The sequence below is a fragment of the Dermacentor variabilis genome, chromosome 5, assembly GCF_050947875.1.
Source record: "Dermacentor variabilis isolate Ectoservices chromosome 5, ASM5094787v1, whole genome shotgun sequence".
NCBI classification, from domain to species: domain Eukaryota; kingdom Metazoa; phylum Arthropoda; class Arachnida; order Ixodida; family Ixodidae; genus Dermacentor; species Dermacentor variabilis.
The window spans coordinates 161,753,900-161,781,104 of record NC_134572.1 but is presented as its reverse complement, the minus strand read 5'-3'; the positions used below and the strand labels follow the sequence as shown (position 1 = coordinate 161,781,104).

At 49.9% G+C, this 27,205-nt stretch overlaps 1 protein-coding gene and 1 long non-coding RNA gene across 2 annotated transcripts in view; one reads left to right on the top strand and one right to left on the bottom strand.

Annotated features, from left to right (window-relative positions):
• The window catches only part of Vang (Strabismus domain-containing protein Vang), a 214,983-nt gene that overhangs the window by 74,076 nt on the left and 113,702 nt on the right, over positions 1 to 27,205 (top strand). The window lies entirely within an intron of this gene.
• Positions 10,000 to 11,252, bottom strand: LOC142582017 (uncharacterized). Its single transcript, XR_012828360.1, has 2 exons — positions 11,024 to 11,252; positions 10,000 to 10,101 (listed from the first exon to the last, which is right to left on the bottom strand). It is a non-coding gene; the product is annotated as an uncharacterized LOC142582017 (long non-coding RNA).

Below are 27,205 nucleotides of genomic sequence, written 5' to 3'. Positions count from 1 at the left end.
GAGAGAGAGAGAGCGCGCAAGGACAGGAAAGACAGGGATTGAGACCAATCAGACGACTGTCCGTTTTGCTATCCTACACTGGGGGTAAGGGGAGATTGTAGAGAGAGAGAAAGAGTGAACCCTGCGTGCACGTGGGAGGATACACAGGAGTGATTATAAACAGTCGCTCACGCCGGTGCACTTCAAGAACTGTACTGTAATAGGATACAACTGAAAAAAAATACAGCAGTTGGCTACCAAGGCATACGAACTGCGCGGGGTTTGTGTTACTCCGCCAGCCAATCAAAAAAGCCAACAAAATCGTCGTCGTGCTACCTTTTCAAGATGGCGTCGTACCTCCGGAGCGTCTGCTGTTTTTGAAGAGCCTTTTCATCGGCGGAAGCGATGAGGTGTGCAACAGACATGCACATTGTGCATGGCGTCTGAGCATATATTTCGCTCTTCAAAAGTCCGCAGTACGGTTCATGTCACTGCTGAGCCCGTTTCACTCATGAAATTTCACTGCCAACTGAAGTGAAACTTGATAATAAATATATAGTTGCAGCGAAGCAAGCGTTTCATTTCAGCTGAATGAAGAATTAGATTTTCACCGTTCCACTATAATAAATGAGAGATAACATATAAAATTACGAGCTTATCATTTCATTTTTGTGGTTACCGCCTTATTTAGGTAGCAGGGAAAGTTTGAAGTACGAACTATATTGGCAGCCTCGCGGAGGAACCGTGGCTGGCGGTTATGAGGGCGTGGGCGGGGCTTCACTGCAGACCTACGTTGTATCCGACTATAGTGCGCGGATATCTTTTTCGACCGGCGACGGAGGTGGCCACGGTGCCAGTATCTTTCACTCAGCATACGGTCTAGCGCATACATGCGCTTTAAAGGTCGTTTGCAGAAGGCTTTGGACGTTGCGCCGAGGAAAAATGAGGACAGGTGCTCCACGGTTTCCGCGCACCTGCAGTAGTCGCACATATCGGGCAGTCGGCCGTTCCAATAAACGGCGGCAGTAAGCGTCCGCAAACGCCGCTCACAATCATAAGTCGTACAGCGACGTTCATTCGAAGCGGCAGAGGCTTGCTGGCACTTCTATAGCTGTACCGATCGAATGATCCTGTTTACGCAGGCAGCTTTGCGCACCAGCGACGAATGTGGCCAGAGGCCCGCAATTTTCATTTCAGGAAATGTTCCGGCGTCTATAGTCGGTTTGTAGCGCCTTCTGTATACAGATAAACGCGCTAGACGACGTATGAGAGCTTGTGCACAGCCCGTCGGCGCTTCAGTAGTTTATGTGATGGCTGTTCTCGCTTTTTTTTTTCTCCTCCCTATATTACGCTGACCTGCGAGGGAGTGCGTTGCGCAGGAAGAATCGGCATGCATATATGCCACGTATCACGACCGCGGCCCCCGCTCTCATTGCAGGGAAGCATCGCGCCGCACGATGCCTAGCTCTCGGCAGTCCGCTCATTTACAGTCAGCCGAGAACAATTTGACAGCTCCTTAAGTGCCGCTTCCCCCGCAACGGCACCGCTGTATACCTTCCTCCATTCACGTGCCAATGGGTGAAGGACTGCGCGCCCTCACAGGGCATATTCGCACCGCGGTCTAGCACTGTGCCCGACGATCGTGTACACGTTGTCGGGCTTGCTATGCGCCGGCAGCCGCATTATTCATTCGAACGCGCAAGGCTGTCTCGCGCGCATGTTCGCGCGGCAGCCCCGCGGTGGAATCACGAAGCTTGCTAGGCGGGTCAAGACTGTGCATGCTCTGAAGACCGCTGTGAGCGACCGGATAGACTACCGTATAGCGTACACATATTATGCGACCAGCGGTCGCAAATTCGGTGCAGTGTGCGCATCCGATGGCCCCTGCCGCAGTGCTTCGCTTTGATTTCGAGGTCAGTTAAACGGAGAGGGATGCATACATTTATGTAGAGCGCGCTGAATCTGCGGCGACGACGGGTAAGAAAGACACGATGGAGCACTCTTTCGTTATAATCGGAACACTGCGACCATGCTGGTGAAGCCAGCCTGTCGCACAGTCTTTTCAGTAGACATAAATAATTGATGAAGTAAACTTAGGAACGAGGACGAGCCCGGTTATCTACCCTGGGAAGGGGCAAAGGAAAAGGGTATTGATAAGAAAATACGCACTCCTCGAATGCTACTCACGAGAAACCTAGCTGGTTTGTTGGCGTTACGGAACAAACTACCAGTGTTAATAAACGGCACGAGAAATTGGGAAGGGGATGTATGCACAGAAAGAGTAATCGTTACGCGCATCGCTAGCACTTGCTGCCTGCCGTAACATTTTTGTTTTGCAGCGTTGATTTTTTCTTTACGTTATGTCTTGCGTGTTGTCTCGAACGCGAGTAATAGGCCGCGAAAGCCCCTCAAGGGTTACACTGTGGAACGTCTGCACCCTTTCATCGTGTAGGAAATTATTTCGGTGCAGTAAGCAAACCTATTGCGGGCGGGCGTACTTGAACGTGCGCTGCCTTCCACAAATTAAAAGCCAACTGCAGCGAAGATTTAGAGCATGCACGTGAAAAGTGAAGTTTTCGAAAGCGTATGTATTAAACAACATCCGTGCGAAATTTCGCGTTTGATATTCGCTTCACTAAAACATCGCAAAAATAGACGTTTCTCTTGTTATGCAGAAACTCAAAAAAAAAAAAAGGGGGGGGGGGGGGAAAGAAACGCCGCCACTGTAACTTGTCCACGGAAGTGAAGCAACGTCGTGAGCCAGCGCAGCGCCTGGGCATGACCTCCGAAATCGGGCGACGCGCGCGGCGTGCTGAAAATCTCGGAGGCCATTTTCTGCGATTTATTTCATATCCATTAACCACCATTTGGCTGCGTCGTCTGCTTGGGTGATATACTTGAAAACTGTCGGGTAAGAAAAATAGACAGCTACCAGCACCAACAGCTTTGCCAAGTCTGTTTTAATAGCGCATATAATATACTACTCACTGATAACCAAACTTAGCGAAGGTGACATTTTCGAATTGCCATTGGCCACTAAAAGCGGGGCTCCGGCAGGACGCACCGGTTGCCATTTCGGTGGCAGCGGTGGCTCCGACCGCGATGCGAAACGACGGCAACAGGGAGAGAGGCCATGCACCGGTCGACGACGGCCGCGCGCTCTTCTGCGTCGGCGTCGGAGAACCGTGACCGGAATGCGTAATGGGCTGTGCGTGGCCGTAGACCGCCCCCGTGCTCACTGGCTACTGCCTCCCCCTCGATCCCCCACTCGACATTCCGGGCGATAAGCCGGCGGCCGTCAACCACCGCGAGAATCGCGGTCATTCCATGGAGGGTGGACACTTGTTTCCGTCCCGTCGGTGAGCGACTCTGCCGCGGTGCGCCGTTCTCGTTCCGACGGGCTGTTAGAAGCGCGAGACTGGGCTCGCGTTGTCCGTCCGTCCTATCCATTACGTAGCCCTCGTAGTCATCATCATCGTCGTCGTCGTCGTCATCATAATCGTGATCATCATCATCATCCTATTTCATGTGCACCACAGGATGGAGGCCTCTCCCAGCGGTCTTCAATTATACCCCGGTCTTGAGCGACCTGGCGTCATCCTATGCCTACAAATTGCCTAATTTCGTCGCACCGCCTATTCCTCTGCCGTCCTTGACTGCGCATCCCTTCCCTTGGCCATCCATTCCGTATAACTCCAATAGACCACCGGTTATCTGCCCTACGTATTACACGGCCTGCGCGGCTCCAATTTTTTCCTCGTAGCATCAAATATAAAATACTGCCTATACCCCTGTTATTTGCAGCGCACCGCCGTCTTCCTGTCTGTCTCTTAACGTTATGCCTAACATTCTTTCGTTCCATCGCTCTCTGCGCGGTCCTTAACTACTCTTACTTTTCAAGCCGAATTGTTCATCTCAAGCTTTCGGCTCCGTATATTAGTATGCCGGCAGAATCCAATGATTGTGCAATTTTCTTTTCAAGGATAGCGGTAAGCAGCCGCTCATGACCTCGTAATGCCTGCCGTATAGGCTTGAACACATTTTCATTCTGTAAGTTTCCTTCACGTGATCCAGGTCTCATGTGACCTCGTCATGGCCAAAAAATACCTCCTAATCTGCAGCTTTACCGCGATCATGCGTCGCAAAAAGAACGTTTTTCCCTGTAACCGATATACCGGTAGCATATATCATGCCACTGCGGCAAAATGCAATTCGCCATGACCCTGCGTCTTGACCACTGCAGCCCAAAATTGATGTATAGATTGTTTTCTCTCTTTCAAGGGAGCTGCTTAAAGCATAACACGTCATAACATGCAAGAAAATGATGAAAATGGATACAATCCTGCATAGTGCAGGAAGTCCAGTAAGGCTCCGAAATGAAAGTGATCTTCAATCCACGTGTTGAAGCCACAATGTATGTGACTGCAGATTCCCGACCGTCTGTCCAATACCTCCCAGAGCATAAAAGATGGCACTAGGAGATGTTGAATTGTCGCGTAGCAATATGTTGTATACATCCAAGTCTGTGCCCCAGGGGTGTTTGCATCTGAGTAACAAAAACGGATTTCGAAGGCCACGCTCTTGCTAACTGCTTGAAATTGCGGAGCTGGAAACACGTTGTAGACGCCCTGTTCTGGACACTACAGGTGGGGTGCAAAACATGGGGACCATGACGCGTTTCGGTCTCCTGAAACGGCTTCTGTACTTTGCAGTACACGAAAGCGTGGCCTCCGAGATTGGCTTTCGTTACTTCGAGGGAGCCGTCGCTAGGGCTGCAATTTGGACACCACCTTTTTTCGTGAATGTTTGTCCGCCGTGCAGACGCTTGAGAGTTTCGGCGTCTATGCTTTTATATTTCGGACGCCACTGCAGGCAACGTAGCAGACGAAGTCGCGTGCGTCGCCGAGTGGTTTTGAAAAGATTGTGTGCGCTCTGTGAATCCTGCGGCTACTTAGCGGCTACCGCAGCGAATGATTTCAGAGCTGAAGTGAGTGCCGAAATCCGCTCATTAAAAAAAGAAGCGTTTTGCTTGACAATATCATAATTTTAATCTTACATCTTCTTTGTTCACTTGCGAGTGACGGCGCTAAGTTTTCGAAATCGCAAGCACTCATGGCTTGAGGACCAACTTTTTGCACGAGGTAAACATGGGACCACGAACTACAGGCAGAATTCCAATTGTATGTGCAGTTAGTTCGTCTGCGCGTTCGCTTTGTACCGTTAATTACGAAGCCATATTTTTTTTAGCCAGCTTTCCATCATGCGTGAGATTGAATACATTGACAGAGCATGCCACTTTTAAGTTTCAATGGGAAGCGTAGGGAATTATCGAACCGCTTAAGGCTGGGCCGGTACGCGAGAATTAGTCGACGCTTTAGAAGCAATCATGGAAGAGAGGCAACAAGGCAGGGACTCAGCTCCACCGGGATTGGCGCTTGCCCTGCTAGGTAATCTGCTGAGCTGCCGGAAAGCAGCTGGCAGCTACTGCAATAGCAAGTTAAGCTTCATGTCTACTCAGATTCGTGAAGGATCTTGTGTGAAGCTTTCTGCGTGTCATACGTGCCTCGGAGCTTTGTGATCACGCAAAATTGCTGCTAGTTTTACGTACCGCTTGCACTGGTTAGTGTGATCCCTTCTAAAATTAAATTTTAACGTCCCGAAACTGCCCAGTCGGTTATGAGGGACGCCGCAGTGGAGGGCTTCGGATTATCTTCGACCGCCTAGAGTCTGTCTTAGAGTCTAAGTCTTAGTAGGCTTAGGTCGAACCCTAAGCACACGAGGGATTTTCGCACTTTGCCCCCCATCGAAATGCGAGCGCCGCGGCCGGGAATTGTCTGAAGCGTCTTGTGTGTCATACGTTGAATAAAAAAAATGTTGGCGGCCACAGCCATCATTCGCCGTGCGCATGCAAGATGCACCCGCGGCACTTCGGCGCAGCAGACACAGTGGTTTCATCAAGTATAGTGTCTGTGCCTTGCGAGTGTTAAGTTCGTCACTGTGCACCAGAAACGGCGATTGGTGAGCGAAAGCACGCAGGTGTCAAAACCATAATCTGATTGTGAGGCACGCCGAAGCCCCGCCTGAGGGACTCTGGATTAGTTATGACCTCCTGGGGTTCTTTAACGTGCACCCGATGCGTGGTTCCCGCGGCGTTCTTGCATTTCGCCCCCATCGAAATGCGGCCGCCGCGTCCGGTATTGGATCAGGCGACCGTCGTACTTAGCAGCGCAACGCCATAGCCACTACAGGCCACCGTGGTGGGTCATCCTGTGCGCAAGAGATACCGGAGGTTGCAATCGCAGAACCTTTCAGCCCAGTTTTGTGCGAAGAGTTTGTAGCTTTCTTTCTTTCCTCTTTTCGTGGACTCTTGTTGGGGCCTTTTGTATGTAGCATCGGATGGCCACTACGCAACCGACGCTGACATACATTAAAGATGCGCCACGAGTAGACAGCGTCGTAAAAACACGCGTAATGAGACATGAGAAATGGCCGGCTCTGGAGTTGTCATCTTCTGGTTTCCTCAAGACAATGCTAGTCTTTAACATGGTGATGATATGCTGGAGTTCTAATAGCTAATCCATGTCGGACTCACATGTTCGAAAAGTTTCCAGATTATCTTCAAGTTTTCACAGATGCATCTGTACACAACGACGGTCAAGGCGCCTCTGCAGCTTTTTTCTGCCCATCAACTCAAGTACGACGTATCTTTCAAATAACTCATCCAACTTCGTCAACAGCTGCAGAACTAGCAGCGATTAATGTTGCAGTGAAATACGTGCAAGAGGAGTTAACTGCATCGAAGGTTGTCATCTTTACCGACTCCCGTGCTGCCCTTAGCAAGTTACAGCGCAGTGAGCTTGACTGTCCACTAGTGCGTAGCATTACTGACTCTGCGAACAAAATTACATCACATGGGGTATCTCTCGTTGCTCAATGGATACCTTCACACGTATACGAATCGCCGGAAATGAAGAGGCTGATCGGCTCGCTTCAAGTTGCGCTCATAACACCTGTGACTGCCCAGAAATTTTGTACAAGCTTGATGACGCTCGTCTGCTGATTTGTCGCCACCTACTCAAGCAGCATCCAGATCAGCGTGTCGCAAATGGAACATTCCCGCCCCGTGTTCGTGGTCGAGGCTTGCCTCGTCGCGCTAGAGCACAACTGCTCAAGCTGAGGGTTGCTTGCGTGAACGTGCACGAACGTTTATACAGACAAGGGCGTGTGGCAAGTCCATAGTGTACGTCTTGTGGCTGCTACGAGACACTTCAGCACCTTATATTTGAGTCTCCCGCTTTCAATACGCAGCGTATGTCGCTAGTGAGAAACTATCATCTCCTTGGCCTGCGGTGTGCGACACTCGAGAAATGTTTAAACCCCAGTGGTTGTGCTTCTAAACGTGATCAGGCCCATCGCGCCCTACTAACCTTTCTAGAGTTAACTAACTTAGGTTCACGTTTATAGCGTGAACATTCAACGTTCTGTAGTAGCGTGACCTTCAGTGACCGGCCCTACTGTGTGTGATCTGTACTGTGTTCTAACGCTTCTTCCTTCGAAGATTGGAGGTGGCGGGTTCAAACACCTTGTAGTGTATATTGTGAACCGACTACCGGTGAAACCGTGATTACGTGCAGCTGTACTTGGCGTCTCATCGTGGAGCGCACAATTAGCCGCTTAGCGAACTAGCCATGGATGTGATTGATAATTGTGGAGGCTGTTCGACGCGGCGTCACTTCAATTCCGGCTGCAGAGTCGAAACTGGGCAGAACAACGTGCATAGTGTACTGTGTTCTATTTTAGTCTTTAGATTTGTCCTGTTGCTCTTCCTTTCCTCTCTCCTCCCCTCCTTGCTATCTTCCATTTCTGTGTTGCTGTCACTTCCCTTCAGAAGAGTAGGCAGGCGTTGTGCCCCTTCCGGTGGCAGTTGCCAGCCTGCTCGTCGCGTTCCCTTTCCTGTAAACTGTGTATATCTGTATATGTGTACAAAACAAATAATAATAATAATAATAATAATAATAATAATAATAATAATAATAATAATAATAATAATAATAATAATAATAATCCATGTCGGGCAACCAGCGAAGATGCACTAACTGAACGAACAATCCTATGTGCGCGTTTCCTTGTGGTTTGTGCGCTCTCTGCGCTGATTGCCTGCGATAAATACGCTATTACGGCGAAGTGCTCGGCGGCTGACTCGCTTTCGGTGCCTGTGACGGGCGACGCTGTCACTGCAGTTAACTTTCAGTCCTTATATAGGCAATCACGTTCACGTCGAGCAGCGTAATTGAGGCTCCGACGAGGCGGACGAGTGGTTTGTGCGAATCGTACGACAGCGCGTGGAAAGAAGGAAGCGAAAATGTCCAGCGATTGTTTCTCTCTCTCCGTGTCGTATCCATCGCCCCTCGTCTCATTAAAGTGTCCCACACAACGTAAAGCGCGCGCCTATACGTAAATCGCGACGGCGCACAATTTCATTTCCTGCAGCGCTCATCTCGCAGTAATGACGGATGGGGCCGCACACTTCGGGGAAGGCGATCGAGGGGAAGGGGGGTTGCAACCGCGCGGATTGCACGCCTGTCTGGCTCGGAACTGGTAAGACGGCCTCGCGCGTGGTCTCCTTTCCCCCCTTTTTCCCGCGCGGTGCGGTTAATATTCTCCCGCGCGCGCAGTCGCAGCAGTGTCGCGTTCTGCTCGTTTTTGCCCATAACTGGCAAAACAAAGTACCGCTGTCCGCCGGCGGGTGTGAGGCCATAAGTTGCGACGCCCTCTGCCGCAGGGCCCCCCCAGGAAGAAGAAGCGCTCCCTTACAAATGAGCCGCGGCCAGTGGGGAGTCGCTGCCCTTTCCGTCTCGGCACAGTTACGTACAGCGCGGTCGAGTCACGGAACGAGCGATGAGTCCTGCACGCCTGCAGACGCGCTTTTACGCATGCCGAGGTTGCGCCTGCTGTCACGCGACGGTCTTGTACGTTTCGTTTTTTCTTCGGCTCTCTGTCCCTGCCGCGTAAGTGTCGGCAGCGACTGCATTCTCGTAGTCGTATTGCAGCGATCTTTAGCCCGCTCCTGGGGAGCCTGAGTGCGCATGCGCAGTTGGTACCTTGCCGCGGCGCTGGGCCTAAATCGCTTTGAATAGCCTGCGCGGCGCGTCGTTAAAAGGATGCGTAGAATAGGCAGCACCCCACAGCGCAGTTTGAGCTAGTTTAAGCTAGTGTTCCTGTATATGCTCCCGCAGGGAGCAGAGTTGCGCATAGGTCCGCCGTCGTGATCCAGCTCTGCAGCGAAGCCACTCCTGGTGCGCGCAGGAGCCAAATGCCGCGCGGTGTTCCGCCTTTTTCTCTAGTGGTCGCGAGCTACAAGCGCCAATTGTTCGCAGGCGCTTAGCAAAGGGCACTTCTTAATACAGGCTATGCTCAAACGAGTCATTCGTGCAGTCGTAGGGGGTGGGCTTCCAACCAACCGAAACCTTGTATGTACCTATGTAAACACGCATATACAAAAACACACACGAACGTACAAATAGGGGGTAGGACCGCCTTCCATTCCCCAAAATAAAATACTCCCGTGGCTCGAACAGCTCCAAAGTTCGCTCGCAAACGCGCAGTACGTTGCCACAAAACGCGGTGCAATGATTTTCAGCATGCATATGAAGTTGTCTTATCACTGTCAGAAAGCAAGAAATGTTTTAAAGAGTGTTTAAAACTCCACACACGTAAGGTGGACACTAAGCGCATTTTGGCTGTTGAAACCAGCCGATTAATGACCGTCGCCAAGAGAGCTATTGTGCCTGCAGTTATGTCAGTGACCGTTAACAGAGCGTCATTTATCACTAACCATCGTTCACAACAGCTGCACGTTTTCGATAAATGCGGTGCAGACACAGATTTAAGCGCATTTCAAATGTTCACATGCGCACATTTTAAGCAAAGCTTGCTTTTACGATTCAATCATACCGCAGACTAATCAGCTATATAGTAGCAGCAAATCTGCAAGTAGAAAAAGATTCAAGATGCAAGAGCTTCTAGATCAAATTTATTTCATACAAGGGAATGCATGAACGGCTGCTGGCAGCAGGCCAAGTGTGCTGGTTCTTGGAACCTTGGGGGCAGAATTCAAAGAAACTGGAAAGGCAACAAGCTATTAAGAGTAGGTTATTTTTATTGCACTAATCACATCAAGATGGCAAACTTGCAGAGTAATTATTCACACAGTGCAGACTGTAATCTGACAACACATTTTTCTTGATCTCTTACCACTCGGAAAAAAGCCCGTAGTTGAAGACACTGTATCAAATCAATGAAATCACTGAAGCAGCTTTTGGCCAAAAAGCCAGGTTACAAAGCTTTGTGACCTATCGCATCAGAGGCAAGGAAATTCTACGTCATTGAACAGTGCATTCACTCCACTCCCGCCCACAGGAAACAGCATTCACCAAAGCACAACGTAGATTTCTAGCGTGTTTAAATGAACGACAAGTTTTTGTTCCACTGGCCGATACATGATGCTCACAAGCTAGCACACATACTGTTGCGGCTTAGCTTCTATGGCAGCAATTAGTTAACAAAATAAATAAGCCTGTGCACTTCAAGACAATACATTGACTAGAATCAATTTTACTGTTCTCAAAACTTCACACGGAGAATGAATATATTACAATTATCACAGCTCCAGAGCTAAATATGCATATGCCAACTTAGCACCCGTTTTATCCTTGTTCCCTTGTGTGCTTTCTGCAACGATGTCCTAGCTCTTCAGAAATTGCGGTTGACGAGAGAGGTACATATTATTCATTTCAATTTTAAACTCTGAAGGGTGCATTCAAACTCAAGAAGCCCAGACTTGTTAGCAACAACACTCTCACTATAGTATCAGTGTGTCTGCAGCTAGTTTGCTTGGCTGAAGCATTTACTCCTATGGCTGACTTCCGTGCGGTTTGTGCAGTGTGGTGCGCCGCACCCCGTCATACTGGAATACAAGTGCCAGTACGATGTGTTTCGTATCACTTCACCAAGGTCCTTGACTTCACGTCGTCGAATACCGTACCTGAAACCCGCAGCTGCTCCTCTCAACGCACGATCGACGGTCCGCTGATTGCAATGGCGATGGCACTGACGGAAACGACAAATTCGCATGAGTTGGCGATGCGCCCGTAAAGTTGGCTTCGCAGCAGCGCGGATCATTTGACGTCATTTTTCGCGCTCGGCCAATAGCGGTGCGAGCGGCGCCGGAAAAGGTATGCGCAACTCTGCTCCCTGCGGGAGCATATACAGGAACACTAGTTTAAGCGAAACCTGCGCGCCATCTACAATTGAAACTCTGCGGCGTGCCGGCCTTGCTATGGTGGCTAGAATGTTATGGTGGCCTTCTAGCCACCATAGGTTATGGTGGTCTTGGTTATGGTCTTGGTTTTGAAGCTTATGGTGGCCTTTTAGCCACCATAGCCTTGCGCTGAAGCCTTTTTCATAGTTGACAGCAGCGCCAGAACACACAGCGTAGCGCATGCGCAGCGAGTGGCGCAAGCAAAACTGGAGAGACGCTGTACACGTTCGCCGCGTGTGCTTTCGATCGCTTATCACGAGACAACACTTGTCCGAGTTGTGAAAGTGCGCGGGCTCTGCGTGTGGCTGCGCACGTTCGCGATCGATATCAGAAGCGCGAATAATTGCGAAGCTCGATCTCGTCTAAGCGCAGTGCGTAACATTCAGACGAGCAATGTGGAAAAGTAAGCCACTGTCGTTAGGAATGGCGTGTCATTTCTGTCGCCTCTCTAGCAGCCGGTTTCGGCGATATTGGCACAAAAAAAAAAAAGAAAAAATGAAAGCCTCGTAGCGTCCTCTGGGCTGTGCAAGGCTGGCTATGAATGTAATTGTTCATGGTGAAAAGTAAACTAAGAACAGCGTAACGATTTTTTTTTTCGGTATGGCTCAGTATAATGACGTACCAGTCTTTTTATATGAGAAATTATTGGGGAATTCTGGCGCGAATCATATGTGGCAGCTTAAGGGTTACGGGCGCGGTTAGACTACACCCCCCTTATCCCTGTTTGTATAACCACTGTAGCGCGGCGTTATGAAGGCAGCGTGCGATAACGATATTGTGTCTGACATGCTCATATCAAGTCCGGCAATCAATGCAACCAAAAATGAAACGACAAATTACGACAAACGTATTTGACAGCAGCGTGCTTGTACATTGAGGTAATTTCGACTTGTGAAGAGGAAAAATGCACCGCATGGGTTCACGCACGATCCGTGTGTGATCCTAAGGCAGTGTCTGTTTTGTGGCTGCCTAGGTGTGCCATGTGCATTAGAAAAACACAAAGCTTACTGCCGGGCGCATTGGAATTGCACTGCGACTTATGCCCAAAGCTGTCTGCTGACTCCGAGCTGATCTAATCTCGCACTGGTTTGCGTTTCGTCCTAACGTTCCTTTCTCGATTTGTCTTTAAACACGAACGATCTGGTTTTGTGCTCGCCTCCGCCTCAATTTCTGCGTTCCCATAGTTACTTTCGCCCCCCCCCCTTTTTCCCCCGAGTTTCTTATTTTGCCACATTTCCTAAACAGGTAATGTCGACTAGGACTTATCATTAGTCAGTTGTGTACGAGTAGCACGATGCCATCGCTTGCAGCCATGCCAACGGCTCATGTGAAATACTCAGTTAGGCTGTATACATATTTCAACTGTATAAAGCATTCATTCATTCATTCATTCATCGCTTCGCGCGGAGAGATACGCGTGCCGTTGACTTCCACGAAAGGCGCATCAGCGGTGACGTGACGGATGACCGGACGTTCGAAGCCATTTCGCTTGCCGATCGTGCGCGGCACTGCGCGCTCGCACTGAGCACTGCACACAACTATCGCGAGAGCGCGCGTTTGCATTGCAGTGGCCGCGGCGGCCGCCCTTCCGTTGCCGTAATAAAGCGCGCACGAGACGCAGCGCGGCTTCCTTCTCGGCGGCGCGTCGCAGTGCGCTTGCAATCGCGTCGGGTGGAAGAAAAAAAAAAGAAAAAAAAAGACAAGCTGCGTGCAGGTTTCGGCGGCGGCGCGCGGGGGCCAACTGGCGATAATTACGCCAGACGCAGGAAATTAAGAGGGGACGAGTGGGAGGGGGGAGAGAGAACGGCCGCTGGCCTGGTGAAGAGGGGGAGGGAGGTGCGTAAGACTAATGCGCAACCCGAAGCGAGGAGGCAGAAGAGTACGCCGAGGCATGCGGTGGTGCTTCTTCGGTTCAGCAACCTCTGGCCCACCCGAGCCACCGTTGTTACGTGTAGTGGCCCCCAAACTCGGAGCGGCTGAATGTGATGGGCGAGCACTCGAGGTGGGCTCATGCCACCCTGAGCTGCCGAGCTGGGAAAAAAGGCACGCGCCGCTGCTAGCGCTGGCAGTGAGAGAAGGGGAAGCATATATATATCGCGACGGACTCGAGTCTCCACCTTCAATTTATGGCTATCTAACGCCTTATGGAGCGAAACGGCTGCGTAAACAGTTCCTTCGCTCGTGAATCTTATCGGCGTTGCCCTACATGACGGTGCGTGCTATTAAATCGGGAGAGTCAGTTGGCGTCGTTACGCATAGCCTCGCCTCGAAGCAGCGCGATAAAGAATTGGCATTCGCGTGCGAGGCGCTTTAGGCAACGTTTGTGTCCCGAGATAGATGCACTAAACGAGCTTCTAAGTTACGAGGTTCTAAGCCCAAAGGCACTGAGCATGGAGAGACAACGCAGTGAGGTACCCTCCGAGAGAGAAAAGGATAAATGAAAGGCAGGGAGGTTAACTAGCACTGAGCCCGATTGGCTGCCCTGCACCGGGGGGTTATTATTTAGCACCCGGGGTTCCACGGCGTGCGAGCGGAGCTCCGTATGTGAGCACTTTGTCGTTGGGGTTCCATCCAAAAGCGACCGCTGCTGCCGCGGGCATCGAAGCTGCGATTTCTTGCACCACAAACCGCCCCGTCGTGCGTTCGATTCGGTTGCGCCGATTGTAGCGTTCTCGCTTATCACTACGTGCCTGTTGTTTTCAGAGGGGCGCAACTTGCTCGATTCGCTCGCCCTTGAATTCAGCGCGTGCTTGCGTTGAAGGCCTTACCTGCGGTCTATACGGGGCTTCACGATAGACTTTAAGAATGCCGCCCCTTACTGCTCTATTGTGTACGCGCTTTGTTCGTGCTCGTCCCTCTTTCTCTCTATCACCCCGCCGCACTCTCTTTCTCTTTTTACCCCCTTAACCCTTACCCCCGTGCAGGGTAGCCAACCGGAACTACCTCTGGTTAACCTCCCTGCCTTTCTCTGTATTCTTTTCTCTCTCTAGTGTGCGGCGTGCTGTAAGGGGCAAGTTGCTTGCTGCAACCGAGCAGCTTTGCGAGACGATGGACGAAATCTGGAATCTGGAATCGCTTGCTCCAAACAACTTGCCAACCATGCCAACCGGCGGCACGTCCGCGCGCTTAAGCCTCCGTCGTGGCTGTCTATATATACAGGATGTCATCGTTGTCGGAGGACGTCATTTTAGGCCCTTGGCCAGATGCTCTGTCGAGTTTCAAGGCCATCAAGGCATTACTGAACTTTTTAAAAATTACGGGCCTGGATTGCAGACTTTGAGCAAGCCAAATTGCTTGCCATATATTCTACATCTTCCTTCTATCGTCATCGTCACCCATCATGCGCTTCTTTCTTCCCTCTTTCTTTCCCTTTTCCCCTTCCCGCAACGCCGAGTAGCTGGCTAGAGGAATATACCTCAGGCCGACCTCTCGGCATTTCGTGTCATTAAACTTCTCTCTCTCTCATGTCTCAGCGGACTTTAGCCAGAGTTTAAAGATATGTGAATGCCACGTGAGCTGGACAAAACCAATGTAACGTCGTTTGCCGTCGCTTGGGGATGCTCAACATATTGCGTTTCATTCCGCCTAATTATATAATTAGTCTTAATTAACCAATCAGCTCACCATATGTTATTAGGTGAATAGTGTCAATGAGAAAATTGTAGAGCAACATGGAAAACTCCCCATACAGATTTCTGTTGCTCAATACGTGCTACATAAGCGTTTTTCCAAGTCTGAAAGAAGCCCGCGAGCGCCTCGAGCGGCCAGTATAGCGCGACAATGTTGCGTGCATCTGCGGGCTTCTTTCACGCTCGGAAAAACACTTTTATGTAGCAGGTATCGAGCAACAGAAAGCTGCATCGGGAGTTTTTCATGTCGCTCTACAATATTCTCATTGACACTTTTTTGTATAATTATAATATTTGAGAAGTTGAAGAATTAATACTGGTGATCTAATTAGGCGGAATGAAAAAGAAATAAAATCTATTTTGAGTATGTCCAAGCGACGGCAAACAACATTGCCTTGGTGCTGTCCAGCTACGTGGCGTTCGCACGTTCTTAAACTCTGGCTAAGGTTAGCTGGGACACCCCGTATAGCTATCCCGGGGGCTGGAAAGAAAAATGAAAGCCTAATCTCTGAGAATCTCTTGCACTTGCGCTCTCACAAGCGCATGGCCGTGTGTGGCGCTGGCTAACACTCCCATGGCTTATTTGTATAGTACGCATGCGCGAATGCCCGAGAGATTGGGCTGATGGATGGATGGATTGTCACGCGGAAGCGTAATTGGTGTAGAGAAACCCACGCGTAAAGCAGAGGACGAGGCTCCGGGCTCCCACCTGGGGCGCCAGTTATGTTGTCGCCCACTTTCACTTCAATTTGCGGAATAATTTCTACATTTCAAAGAAACATGACGGTAACTTTTGCCTGTGCTTTTTCTGGCTTCAGTGTGTTCCTTCGTATGGTCGTGACTAACGAGCCCCCCCTCCCCGAACCCTTATTCGTCGAGCCACATTGCTTTGGAAGTTTAGCGGGCTCGTTTATACAGTTGTGCGCATATGCGTGAGTAAATACTGTATTATTATTATTATTATTATTATTATTATTATTATTATTATTATTATTTGTCGTATATCGCTTGGCTTCCACTGCCCTGTTGTCTTTTTTTTTTTTTTTTGAAATTGTATTCTACATCGCACTGCGACAGTTATGCCTTTCTAGTTTGAAGCGTAACGTGCAAATCTAATCGTAAGTGCGCTGAACGCACCCCGGATAAATTGATACCTATATTCAAGCACCGCTTTCGCCGTTCTATCGACAATCGTCCAGCTCTCTCAAATTTACCTGAAATCCCAGCTATAAAATGGAAACGTGTTAAATCAGACCTTTGGTACTCCTATAGGTGGTCCATATAATATTAAAGGTTTCCCGAAGCTTCTTGATCACGTGCAATTTTCAGTGCCACGATGTATATCGGACAGAATTCCGCGTTTTCTGTGCGGCCTTGTTGCATTAAACACTGTCCTATGGCTCGACTATAGTCACGTAGTGTGTTTAACTCTCTTTTACGTCCGCCTTTTCGTTTTTTCTCTTTCCCCATTTGTTTCTCGATCTCACATTGTTTTGTTCACCACATTTGTTTTTTTCTGTACATCTTGTCTCGCGTATTACCTTTTACAAAAGTGCGCCAGTACGAATGCTCCGTATTAGTTCGTGGGCATTATAATAACGATTTAATTGAGCGATAGATTGTTTGATTGTTCGGTAGTAGATTCCTACGAGAATTCTTTAGGTCTATAGAACTACACCTGAAACCTCGAACCTGCCCTCACATACGCGTTTATATATGCTTCGTTAATATGCTTCTTTCAGCGACGCGGCGTTCCATCGATCTTGACAGAAATTACGCGGACTGTATGCGCGCGATTGCTGCGCCGTCTTTCGTTTCGTGGGTGACCACGCGGAGTGGACGTCGCAGTCGCCGCGGGCTCCTCCCGCACCGACCGTCTCGAAACCTGCTCGTGGAGGGCAGAATGCAAGCGAACTTTATTTGGCTCTGTCGGAGATCCCGAGTCCGTATCTCGTGCGCCCGGGAAGACGCACCGGCCGCCTAGCGGGCGGCCGTGATGAGCTCATTCAGCAATTACGGTGGTTAGGCTTGCACACAAACGCAAATTACAGAGCGTTCGCGCCGCCCATTTCGGAACGTGCGGTTCTTCCCGGCTCGGTGACGACGCCGTCGTGGGCGAGGGAAGCTGACGCAGCGGGTGCGGCGAACGCAATGACGCCAGGGGATCGGCCATGTAATCGCCGTGGTAGTCAAGTCGAAGTGCGTGTGTAAGCGCATATATATACGCGATGGTCGGGTCGGAATAAAGGCCGTTTTAACCAGTTCTGCGCCTGTTGGCTCCGTCGTGCAAAACCCGTCCATCACTGACGTGCACGACCAGTCTGCGCACTCAAATCTGTTTGATCATACCGCACCTCGCAAGACTCGTGTTTCTGGCCTGGCACTGATTGCCCGAAAGTTCGAAGATCTCTCCCGTTGACAAGTAAAGTGCCGTGTATGAGAAATTGCGCTTCTGCGAGCAAAGTTACGCGACAGCGGCTACGCTGTATGCACGCAAGGAATTATAGATATATACACGCGCTCAGCTAGAGGCTTATAGTAAACAGCATAAGTAGGCAGAATAAGCGCGTACTCACTCGACAATATTTTTGTAGGCTACGATACTCACTCGCAGTCATATGCGCTCAGACTTGTCTTCACTCACGATCACGCTGTCACTCGTGCTCACCAGCACTCACTACCGTTCATGGTTGCTTCAATTAACAGCGCGCTTGCATCCACAGACGCTCACACTCGCTGCAGCTGCGATTCACCGGCCCTCACTGGGATACACGCTCACCTCCACTTAAGCTCACCGTCACCGACTTTCGTTTCGAGCACACGTTAACCGGTTTGTTCACGTATACTGACGTCCTCTCAATATACATATACATATACACATATACTGACATATCACATATACTGACGTCCTCTCAAACTCACCAGCATTCACTCCCGTTCGTGCGAACGTCTACTCACACACTTCGTCACCGAGTGACGTTCTATCTCGCGCCTGTGGAATGAGTGGGGATCGATTACTCGTGAGCAGGTGTACATGTCGATCTTGCGGTAAACGGCGCACAAGCGAACAGTTAAGTAAACAAAGACAGAATACAGCGTCCCCAACGGGCACTTCTTTTAGTCACGTTTCTGGCGACCGATGACGGTGCTTGGAACTGCCGCTCGCTCATGGCCGCGCCTCTCTGGTAAGTTCACTCGGAACCCTCCTTCTCTCGCGCACAACTGCTGCTTTTTTTTTTATAGTTGTGCAGTAAAGATCACTTGAAGTTTCCCGCTCTGTATCTCGCCGTGTCACGTCTAAAATTCCGCCGTAAAACCATGTTTCGTAAGACTCGTGAGATGAAGTATAGTTGGTATGGCACGACTATGTCGCAAGGTCCGTGTTCCTTTCGTGTTTTGCGTGTCACCGTCTTTGTGTGTGCCCCGCTACCAGCGCAGCCGCACACCATACAGTGGTGCAGCTTCGACAGTTTATTGCAACTTGTCGCTTTTGTCGCAACGTGCGAAAGCCTCACGTTGCTGTCGCACCCGTTGTCTTGTTGCAAGACTCTTGCGTGTGCTTAGCGCTGGTAGAGCGGCGGCCGATGACGCTAAAGCTTACCGCGACTTGGTCACATGTTGGGCCGGCTTTTCACGGCTTCAATTTTGCTACGTAATGCTCCCTTCTAGCTCTTTCCTACGAAGCTTCATGCTTTCAACCCATTCTCTTGGACAAATACATGTCGTTACTTCCGTGATTCTGCGACTACGCCAGCAGATTTTTTTTTTTTTTTGCGTTTTCGCAGAACAGAAAACGGGGCAAGTCGGTTTAGATTGACCGTTTTGAACTGTACCGCAATGTTGTTGCGTTTTCGATGGGCTAGCAATCCGCCTGCCGAGCTTGCTGCATTCTGACACGCATCCTAGGCTACTCCGCATCGTTCTGCGCAGCACGCGTTAAAGCCCCGTGCTGCGAGTGACACGCCTATGACGTCACGTACCTCGGCACGGCTGCGCAGGTGCATTGTTGTGAAGGGACGGACGACCGAATGCGTTCTGGCCGTCGTTTAGTTTGTAACTGGCCTTCGTGGTAGAGCCAAGTTTGGGTTCCTACTTTTGTTCAGATTGACGTCTTCACTGCAGAGCGTGTCGTGATGCGGCGGAGACGCTGCATGTACGCAGAACAGCGCTGGTGGAGATGGAGCCATCACAGGAGCGTCACTAGCCCGAGCGTTAGGCCTACCGAACTCGCCGCACAGAGGACATGGGATGGTTGCGAAAGAGCTAACAAATGAAAAAAACGATCGGACGAAGGCACCGAACGAACGGAAAATTTCGGACCATCATTTGATATCCTAGAAATGCTAGTCGCAAGGTATTGTCGAAACTTCGCACGTTCAGGGACGTGTCCCTACGCTTGGAAATACTGACCACCACCACCACCACCACCAGCAGCAGTGTGTCCGAGAAAGTGGTGTCCACGGTTCAAATCCGATACACCAGTCCAACCGCAGTGGCCCCCCTCAAGGAGCGGTGAATCGATTCCGACGGCCACTGCTGCTGTGCTGCTGCGAAAGATGAAACGGGCGGTGCCTCCCCCCCGGCTGGTCCTGCTAGTCTTTAACTCGCGGACGTCTTGCATCAGTGCGCGTCGCACCGAAAGGGAGAGCAGCGGCCCGAGCAAGCGTGTTTGCTTTCTGTCGCGAGGGCTGGCTGGCCCGTCTCGAGACGGTTCGCTGCAGCCGCCTGGACGGAGCTGTGCGAGGGAGCCGAGGAACTGGTTTCTGTCCGGAGAAAAAGCATCTGCCGCTCTTCTGCGTCCTTTCATTTTGTTCTGCTGTTCTTTTTTAATGCCAACTCGGTCGTTTCGCGTTCGTCTTGCGGCGTAATATTCTGATGATGCGTTATATTGCGTTAGGCCACCAACACGGTTTTCATTCGTCCACGAGTTGTCCCTTTTGCCTTCTTCATTTTCGTTCGTCCTCTATTCATTCTTTCCCTCCTTCGTACGTCCTTCTTTCTTTTCTGAATTACTGCGTTCATTCTTTCTCTTCTTCCTTCCTTCCTTTTGACTTCTTCGTTCCTTCTTCCTTTCAATCCGTCTTTCTGTCGTCTTCGTGTCCTCCTGGAACCACGACCTTCGGGGACCGGTGGACCGACTCTCTCCATATTTTGCACAGCGAGGGAGATGTCTGCTTCCCGTCTCGCGAGTGAGAGTGGAATGGCGAGAATGATACGTGATAGAGAGCGAACAGCTTGCCGAAGCGGCGTTGGAGAGGGGAGGTTGTTGGTTTGCTAGTGGTTGCGGCGGTGGTCAGACGCAACGCAGGCGGCGACGGCGGCTGCACGATGTACTATACGCAGCTGCGAAGGCTGCACCAGACGCGAGGTTATAGGAGGAGGCAGCCGGCTCTGCCAGTTTCTGGGTGGACGTCGACGCAACTGTCTGCCAAAGGACGCGTCGCCGGTGACGCTATGGCGACGTTGGACGGGGCGAGCAGGTCGACGGGAGGTCACCGGAGGGCGCGGCGCGCAGAGCGGCGCTAGAGGGACCTCAAGCGGCGCCGTCCGATGCGAGCGCTCCGAGCTTCCCTCTCGAGCCAACGACGTGCCGGAAGCGCCGGGCTTGTCTTCGCTAATTATGAGATATGGCCCGTCGCTGCCTCCTCTCCACGTCCCCCCTCCCTCCGCCACTCTTTATGTGCGTGCTTGCTGCCGCCGCTTTTACTCCGCTGCGCAAGCATCTTACACCTCCGTGCTTACAAACGGGCCCCGATTCATCCTGTAGCACCTTCGAGTGGAACACAGGGCCGCATTTCGATTGGAGAAGACACTTATCTTCACTAACACTCCTCGGCGATTGCCTTACGACGAGGAGCTAGTTAATAGGAACGCCTTCGATGCAGTGCATTAGAGTGTAAGCGGCAACAGCGCCTCGTTAAGGAATTTCTCGCTTGGGAACAGCTGTGTGGCCAGTCACTGAAGCGGACCACTTCAGTCGTGAGGCGGCATTGCCATCCAGTTTCTGAAGTGGAGGTGAAATGTGGAGTGAAGAGACATTATTCTGTATGTCGACTACGGGAGCGCGCTGCTTTCGTCCCTGGTCGATTTCTCGAGGATCTCTCAGGATCGCCCGTCGCGGATTTTCAGAATTGGAACCCCGGTAGATCGTTGTGCGCTTCCCAGTCTTTAGTGTTCGACGCCGCATTTCGATTATTTATTAAATTCATTACGTAATTTGGTGTCTCAAAATGACTATGGCGGCCTTTGATTTTAGAGTCGCCTCACTGGGCGGCTCTGGATTGAATTAAATTGAATTTATTTCCACGTTGACGGGGGGAAAGCCCGAACTTAAAGTACAAATTAATTCACTTGGCAGATGTTCGGGCCCCCATTACAAGGCATGCAGTAGGAGAAACCAGAAATACAGCTCCTAAAATTACAAACATTATGCGAGCGCAAGAAACATTGAAAATGAGACAGCATCCAATTCATTGTGAAAATTTATCATTGTCGCTATTGTTTAGTACAGTCTGTGTTAAAAAAATATAATACCGAAAATATGTATGATTGCAGGGGCGCGTAAATGAAATGCACATTAATTTTCTGAGAGGACCACCTGGGGTTTCTTCAACGGGCATCTAAAGCGCAGTACACGAGCTGCTTTTCACATTAGAATGTCCGTGACCGCTGCGGCTGGGAACCCAACCCGCGACATCGTGGCACAGCAGCAGAACCACCGAAGTCGCCCAAGCGGGTCGCCAATGAAGTATATCGCAGCAGCAAACGCATCCAGAGAACAGCAAACTCTCGTTCGATGGCTATAATGTGCGGACGCGATCGCGCACGTCTGCTGCGTCCATCCAGGTCGTCGTCAAACGGGGCAGTGCAGGAGAGGCTAAGAGAGAGAGGAGGAGGGAAGGATCGAAATTGCGCGCGCTTCTCTCGGGTCGCACGTTCCGACAGAAGGGGAGGGGTCGCCTCTGCAATTTGGACTTCATTAGGCGCGCCTCCCATCCCTCTTCTGCGCCCTCTCCCCCCCTTATTTATATCTGGGTGCTGTCCCCTCGGTCTCCCTTTATTCGCCGCTTGTCCCTTCCTCTGGTCCTCCTTAATTTGTATTATCTTTTGTTTTCCATCCTCTTCCGTCGTTCGATGGCTTCATGAGACTGGAGCTCGTATCGACTCGCCCTGTTAAGTTATGCGAGAGAACAGGCGCGGTACGGCGTTGTTCGCGTGCTGGCAGTCGTTCTGCCGTCCCGCGTCGCATTCCGCGTGCGCGACACCAGGGGGAGGACCGCGTCCTTTCCGGTGGGTGACGCTGGTTTCTCGCCGTTAGTCGTTATCGTTCGCGTGTCCATCGTGGTGCCGCGCGCAGGCGCGTAGTAGCTCGTCGACCATCCTCTAGATCGTATCGCGGGGGCAGACCCGTGCATAGGCTATGCGCACGCACTCTCTGAGACGCGTTGGAATTTGATGGGCTTTTACGGTAGTTATAGTCGACCTCATCAACGTAACAGTGACTGCTTTGTATCATAACGTAGATGTTCTGTACTTTGCAATAGCTTGAGGCAGACCTACAGCTTCTAACATGCGTTTGTTGTCGGTGTAGTCGCAGTCACCCGTGTATAGGCACATTGATTCAAGCGTGTGCCAGTTCACTTATTCTTGATACGTTAGCGATAGACTGCAGGCGTAAGCTTGCGTATGAGTTGGAGTGCGAGAGAGAGAGAGAGAGAGAGAGACGGTCTTGTCGTTTGTGTTCTTCTTCAATCCTGGTCTCTTGCGCCTTGCTCTTTACTCATTCAAGCATGAACCAACTAGCCCAAACAAGAGCTTTACTTGAACCTTGTGAAATAGGTTTTAACCCACCCGTGAGGCTATCGCGCAATGTCACTCACAGTCCACAAGGTCCGCGCTGAGTAAACTCTACATGGATGGATGGATGGATGGATGGATGGATGGATGGGATGGATGGGATGGATGGATGGATGGATGGACGGACGGACGGACGGACGGACGGACGGACGGACGGACGGACGGACGGACGGACGGACGGACCGATGAAGCAAATATGACACTTGCACTCAATGTCGAAACTTATTTGAACACGTGACTTGTAATACCTATAGCCCCCGTAGCCCGGAAACGGTACGTAGTGTCTGGACGGTTGTCGAGAGCTTAATTAGCCGCAAATCTTTCTACTTATTAACAGCACCCTAATAGCATGTGTACCCGTGGTATACGCGAAGAAATGGTGTGGCCTACATCCCCGAAAATTTGGCATGATGGGCTGAAGGCAACTAAGATTGTGGCTCTGTTGTGATTAGCTGTAATTAGCCTGAGCAGTTCGACAATCTTTGGTGGCTCCAATCCGGACAGCAGGTTCGCTATAGGCGAAGAACCGTCGGCTCATTGCATGACTGCCTGAGTAAATGTAGAGGGACAATATGGGTCACTGGAAATTGAATAAAGCATGTTGGCTGGCTAGATTCTTTTGTTTTCGTTCTGATTTTATCAGTTGTATGCCTGTTTTATGATTTTGCTTACATATACGAATTTCATGTTTCCTCTGCTGTTTCCAAAGTTGTTCTTGGAGGGTAAGAATTCGTGAAGGTCTGTTAATGGCGACTTTTATCTCAAGCACATCCATTTATTTTGTTTAAATGGAAAACAAATAAAGCTTGATTTGATTCATACGAGGGTGGGATTACTGCGCCAATTGCGCCATATTGACAGAAACGCAAATTCCTGCGCCAAAGAGAGAAAACCAACCCTAAGTGTGCCACGCTGCGCCAGAACGGCTTCGGCATGTGTGCTCCGCCAGTGGCCGCAAACAGCGAGCTGATTCGTTCTCGAAAAAAAAAAAAAAAAACATGTGCAGCCGTTCACATTCTGCACACTGCATGACGGCGCCTCCCGCACAGTTTCTCGCAATCTTCGACCTATACTAGGATTTTTCGGCGCTTACGGCAAATGGTCGGCGCGCGCGTTCGCGGCCACTCGCGGCTGTTGCATAGAATAAAGAACCAACTTTAGAGAAGGGAAACTCTAACTTTCGCAGTGGTAAGAAAATAAGCAGCGCCAGCGCATGGAACTTATCTCGGTGGACGCCAGATGGCGGTGCTTATCCCGGAAGCGGAAGTCCGTTTCTAATTCAATATGGCCGCTTTTTGCCGGTAGCGTACGCTGGTACGCACCGTGCTTGCCCTGCCGGCTATGCGGCATGCCTCAATGCCTTCGCTGCCGCGTAGCTGGTGCGTTCTAATTGCCAGGAGACCAAAGAGCCTCTACTGACGCCCCTACAAACAAGCCACAAGTGAGTGAACAGAACGTGCGAGTTTATTGGCAGAAGACAAGCAGTGTACATTGTCGTGCAATAGCAGAAATAAAATTTGCATGTCGAGATACGCTGGAATCTTTGACGCGAGCTCGTAAACGGCTCACCGTCGTCGTCGCATATGGCGGTCTAGTAACTAGCGGCAACCAGCGGCGCAAGCAGATTGGACAGAGTGTCCCGCCTGTTTGCAGCGGCAGTCGCCGTTAAAGATGAGCAACTTGCATTGCGACGCTATCGGGTGATGCAGGCATCGGCTGCAGCAGCCAACACAGCGACATGGACTACTAGGCATGTTAGCGTTAACTCCTTTCCAACCTGCGCGTTACTTTTCTTTCGGGGGCCGCTAATGTGTGACTCACACTTGGTGTCCCACATTGTCCCAATATGGACAAGTCGCTTTCGTGGGCATCACCTTCGGCAGCCATTTTTGCGGGCCTTTCCACCCATACGGCTATCAACTTCATACACTTCGAACCATGTAAGCACATATGCTGGTCTCTATTCTGAGCAAATCATAGCCGAGGTAGGCCACAAGCACAATTTGCCCATGGCTGCAGCAGGAAAGAACGAACGGGAGCACCAGTTACAGTGCGTGTATACTGGGAGTCTATGTCGCTGTGTGGACTGCAGGAGCAAATGCTTACCTCTAGAGACTGCTTACCAACGCAACTGACCAGGCCTCCACATCCGAGAAACGTAACACGGCGACCACAACCAAGTGGGGCAGCAAAACCCAATTCTGCAATCAATCATTCAGTGTAGCTTGCGCAAAGATCCAGGCTGTTGAGGAAGAAGAGCAATCATCAACGAGACTAGGAATACGGAAAATGAGAAAGCTTGCATTCAAGAGAGAAGCCACTCTGCTCTGCAAGCATTGAAGGCTTTTGACTGAATCAGAAATTGAAAAAGCACACTTTTGCAACATGAAACGCAAAAAGGTGGGACATATATATTGTAATGGTTTGCGACTACAGAACACATGCAAATGTACACTGTCTGTTCTAGGGGTCTTAAGCTGCATGTTCAATAAATATTGCTATTGTCCACAAGATTGATGTCTGCCTAACTATAATGCATGTAAACAGCTTAAGTATTATTAAGATCACAAATGAGAACATTTATGCGTTCATTTATACACTGGAAGAGATCACACTGCTGGTTCCACAAGCAAATACATGAAAGTCATGAAGCTATTAGAACTGATGCATTATTTTTGTGCACGAACGTGATGCACCGCTTCACTGCTATAAAAATAAATGCCCTACGGTAAACCAAACAGAACAGCAAGAACATTTGGGACCAACAAGTACGAAATATGGGTGAATTATCAGGCTTGTAACTGTTTAATACATTCAATTCTGTACTTTCACATCATTTTACCAAAGGATTATTTGGTTTTGTGGACGAAAGAAGTTGCCGGTGGACTCGCAAAAAGGTTTTATATGTATATTGTTAAGGCTATTCATTCACCTATGGCCACGGCTACAATAAGATGAAAAATGAGACGCGCGTTCCGATATTGCTCTTTCTTTCCTGCTTGTGTGTGTATAACGACAGCCTCGCGAGCAACGGTTTATTTAGGAAACAGCAACGGAGGATCCTGACTGCGCATATGTTGTGCAGGATCTAGTTCATTAACTTGTCTCCGCCTGTAAGTTAATGAGATGAATATTATATAGCGATCCAAGCAGCGGTGTTAAACGACTCACCGTTATTGCCGTTGTCAGCCGCAGCAGAATCCAGCTCCCGTTTCGATGCAGACGTGTTCCGAATGGCTCACGACCGAAACCCAAATTTCGGGCGTACGTGTCCGCTTGCAAACACGTCACTTCACCCCAAATTAAATAACGCGAGGCATCGAAGCGCACTAAACTAGTTTTAGCAAAAAAAAGAAGCAACCAGTCCCACGAACGAATGAATCCGTGCTGCCATGCACGCGAAAATACCGGTAAAAATTTTAAATCCACCCAGAGGTCATGTTAAAGATCGATGATGCTGAAGGCTATTTGCGTTTATAGTGACAGAGAAACAATAAACTTACTTACAAAGAGTACAATATCTAATTAACAATGACAATTTTGCCCTCTTTCTCATGTAATAAAAATGCTTCGGTAATTGTAAGAGAAAGTCTGTAAAATAAAATTGAGCTTATTGCGGCGCCTCTAGCGGGAAATGTTGGAACTAACGTAAGCATCCCGAAGTGATTCTACTATGCTGGTTTTGTTAGCAGCAGCGCGCGGTCGATTTTTTCGCCCTCTGTGGCCATTTCTTGAACTTGAGAGTGTGCGGCAAGGTCGATCTAAATAGGTCGCGAAGCTTCGGGCGAAAAGCGGTTCAGTACAGATTGTCACCGACATCAACATGGGGGGTTATGGGAGCTGCGATTGAAGCGCGACTATGTTTGGAGGGAACAAACATTGGGAAAGAAAAACGCGTTTCTTAATTCAAACGAGACACAGTTAGATTCATTCAACGAAAATAAAATTCTTAGACAGTTTTATACATTCTTGACGAGTTAAGAAAATACAAGTTTAATTTTATTATTATTAATAAATGCATTTCTTTTAAGCGCCCATCGCTACAGGGGGCGTTGACGCCACTATCACTCGCAATGCAATGCACGTCTTGAAATGGGCAGAAAGGCGCACTCGTATCACCTGTTGAAATACGCCCCCCTCACAGCTTGTGCTTTCTTGCTTGTCAAAGTTTGTCTGAATTTGGTGACGCGGGTAGCTTCATTGCTTTTTAATCTGTTCAGCCAAATGTAGTGAGTTACGACCGCCAGATAATTGTGTAGTTGTCTTCGTGCGACCGTGCTGGCCGACGGGCTTGGCATCCAACAATAGGATCAGCACTCTACACCTAAAGCTTTCGTCGGCCTCCAAAGAAAGTATGTTCTGTGCAGGGATGCGATTTCGACAACCGTACGGCTGGCCTTTTCCTGCATCGCTTTCCACG